The 3,359-nt window shown below is 37.9% G+C and overlaps 1 pseudogene; it reads right to left on the bottom strand.

The window, feature by feature from the left end:
- Window positions 1-653: 653 nt before the first annotated feature.
- On the bottom strand, window positions 654-1,485 carry LOC138849610 (molybdopterin synthase catalytic subunit pseudogene; annotated as a pseudogene).
- Between the last annotated feature and the right edge of the window lie 1,874 nt (window positions 1,486-3,359).

The raw sequence follows: 3,359 nt of genomic DNA, 5'->3' as shown, positions 1-3,359 counted from the left end.
CCAGTAAAAACTAGATTACTCTTTCATAAAAAATCTTGCAGAGAATTTAATTGTTTACCAATAACTTCACTAAGGATCATGATGCAAAAGCAACTGGAAAGTAAACTATCTGAAAATGCTTTAATAAATAATCATATAACCTTCCTTATATTACTCTGCTTAAAACAATTTCTGCAAATCAAATTTTAGACATCAACTAACATTTTAACATAAAACACGTTGATGGTAGTTTTACAACAATTTCATGCTGATTTGTACATTGATACAATACTAGTAACCACAAAATGCAACAAGTATTATGATCAAGATTATAGATTTTAAATTACTAAAAATCTCTAGAATATGAAATATTTTAGGTATTATCACTGAATTTTTTAAAAATGGGAAGATCTGTAAACTTTTAAAATTATGGGCTTAATTAGTTTATTTTTAAAAATATACTGTCTAAAATATATATATCAGGACGGGAAGCTGAAGGGGAGACCATGTCTGAGATGAGATCGGTGAGCAGGTGCCAGCCCTCAGTATAAGCTGAGTCACAGCTAGGCTTAGTCACGGAAAGACATCTACCACGGATGCTTGTCTTCCCTGAAGTCCTTGCTTTGGCTCTAGCTCCCAGGTAACCCTTCAGCCTAAATATGCACTTATTTAGCTTTTTCTCTTTTTCCCCACAGTTATAAAACACTGTGCTTCGGTGAGCTATCAATCTGTGGAGGAGAAAAATCACAGAGGAATCAATGGTGAAACTTTACCCAAGTGTGAGAGCTCTAAAAAATATAACTGATTAATCATTCTTTGCCCAAAAGCATTCTTTGTTTCTCTTCCATATGGAAGTTCCTTTTTCCATATGGGTACCTTGGCTTTTAAATTATCAATGGCATAGCTCACAGCTTCAAGGGATGCAGCCCTGTGGGCTGAGGACACAGCAATGATTATGCTTGCTTCTGACACCGGAACTAAGCCAAGTCGATGGAACACTGCTATGTGTGTGACTGGACATTTCTGCCTGATGTCACTACAGATTTTTCTGACCTCGTTTTCCGCCATTGGTAGATAAGCTTCATATTCTAAGCTAATGACTTTCTTCCTTTCAAAGTTATTTCTTGTATTCCCTACGAATAGGGACACTGCACCGCAGGGTGGAGAAATCACCAACTGCAAGATCTCATCCACTGAAAGTTTCTCAGCAGTGAATTTTATTGTATCTTTAGGTTTCTCTTCAACATCATCCATATCTTTCCTACATGGCTTAAATGCACTAGCCTCCACTAATGGGGGGATGATAGCAATTTTGTCTCCGGACTGAAGCCGGAGGAGCTGATCTCCAAGCTCAACATATTCTTGATGAACAGCAAATATCACCTGATTTCTAACATCAGCCAATCCAGGATGTCAAGTTTCTATCTCTTTCCACAGCTGTGATGCTTTTATTTCTTGGGGCACAGAAATGGTCTCTGAACAAACTCCTGCTATTTCAGCACTCTTTGCGAAATACAATACTTCAACCCAGCACCAGGAACCAGCCAGGTGGAGGAGCATCTAGGCCTGGAAGCCTAGGGTAGGTGAAGGCCACGCGCCCTGGAGGCCCAGGGCTCCAGCAAGCCCCCTCCTGGAAAGAGGCCAGGGAAAAGAGAAGCGAATTCCAAAACTCTTAACTATTATTTCGTACAAAGATCTATCTCCTGGTGTGTTCATGAATCACATCTTTTAATAATGAGAATGGAGCCAGCATTGTGGCTGAGTAGGTAAAGTCGCTGCCTGCAACACTGGCACCCAGTATGGGCACTGGTTCGTGTCCCTGCAGCTCCACCTGCAATCCAACTCTTTGCTGATGACCTGGAAAAAGCAATGGAAGATGGCCCAAGTGTTTGGGCTGCCATATCCACATGGGAAACCAGGAAGAAGCTTCTGGATCCTGGCCTCATCCTGGCCCAGCCCTGGCTGTTGCAGTCATCTAGGGGGGTGAACCAACTGATTGAAGATCTCTCTGTCTCAAAATAAATTGTAAAACCTTAAAAAAATGAGGAGCATAATAATCAACACAAATATTTTACTTGCTATAAATTAGCCAAAATGAAATTTGTATGTGTATAAAACATCTTGTTCAAAGAAATTCAGGTAGTGAATAATTGACAGAATGCTGCTAATAACATTTTTAGTTAACACACAGAAAAAGGAGAGTGAGAATCTGAAGGAAGCTCACTACCCTACCTGGATTTTCTATGAAAAGGGTGATTTTATTAAAAAAAAAAATGAAATGCAAACTTTGCAAATTGGTTTTACCCTAGTGTCTCTCTACTGGCTCTCCTAGTGCAGCCAGAGATGAGATGCTCAAGGGAAGAGACTGAACAATTGTGGTTTGTAGCATATTTGAAAAGAAGCACAGATTGAGAAAATAGAGCTATAAGAAAGCAAAAGTGGGGAGACAGTATTTTCTTAATCATGTGGAAGTCTAAGTGTTAATTAAAAATTGACACTAATTAAGAAATATAATCCCACCGCCCTCAAGAGATAGGCTAGCTCACTGGAAGACAAAGACAACTACTAATGTGGAATCACCAGTTCTGCCATAGGCCTTTTAGGGCCTTCAGTAATTCCTAGTCAGTTTTTCTCAGAATTCTTCTGGGAATTCTGCCCAGCACACAAGACAAGATAAGGATTCACTGCAAATCCTCACTTTACAAATAAGCACTTTACAACAGGTCTGATGTTACATGTTTTTCTTAGTTCTCTTTCATTTCCAAATCTATTCAGAGGTTTTCAATAAACTCTGCTATTCCAAAATGGTAAGATGGTTAAAGGCCTTCAGAATTGTTTAATGAGCACATTCCTTCAACGCTACACATGAGTGGATTGAATTTCATCTTTTAAGTTCTGTACCAGTACTGGCTGGAGGTATTAAGTCTGAGTTTATTAACTTGATTTTTATTTAGTCTTCAAGATAATTTGTGAATTTGTTTTGTATTTATAAAATGTATACCTGGAAAATGTACTTTAATTTTTAAAACATTTTACAGTATTTTTGTCTTTTTTTCTGTAACTTCCTTAATGATCAACCAAAATAGTTAACATCTTCCCTTTTCCCTGAGAGTTCTTTCCATGTTATGGAGCTGTTATATGCTTCTATGTAAAACTTTTTAAGTGTACTTACTAAGGGCTGGGTCTTATTAAGGGCTGGGTCCCTGTTACCTCAAAACATTCATTATTTTTTCTATTCTCATTAAGGTCTCAGCAGGAACCTTCCTAGAAAACAAATGTAAAAATAACAATATCTTACCTTTAGAAATCCCTGTTCTGTTAACTCTTAACAACTTGTTGAGGCAGGAATTTTTATCTACATTCTACAAAGGAAGAAATTT

The sequence above is a fragment of the Oryctolagus cuniculus genome, chromosome 5 (genome assembly GCF_051225735.1).
Source record: "Oryctolagus cuniculus isolate XC-2025 breed Fujian yellow rabbit chromosome 5, ASM5122573v1, whole genome shotgun sequence".
Classification (NCBI taxonomy): domain Eukaryota; kingdom Metazoa; phylum Chordata; class Mammalia; order Lagomorpha; family Leporidae; genus Oryctolagus; species Oryctolagus cuniculus.
Note: the sequence above shows the minus strand (reverse complement) of the source record. Positions and strands in the feature narration are given on the sequence as shown.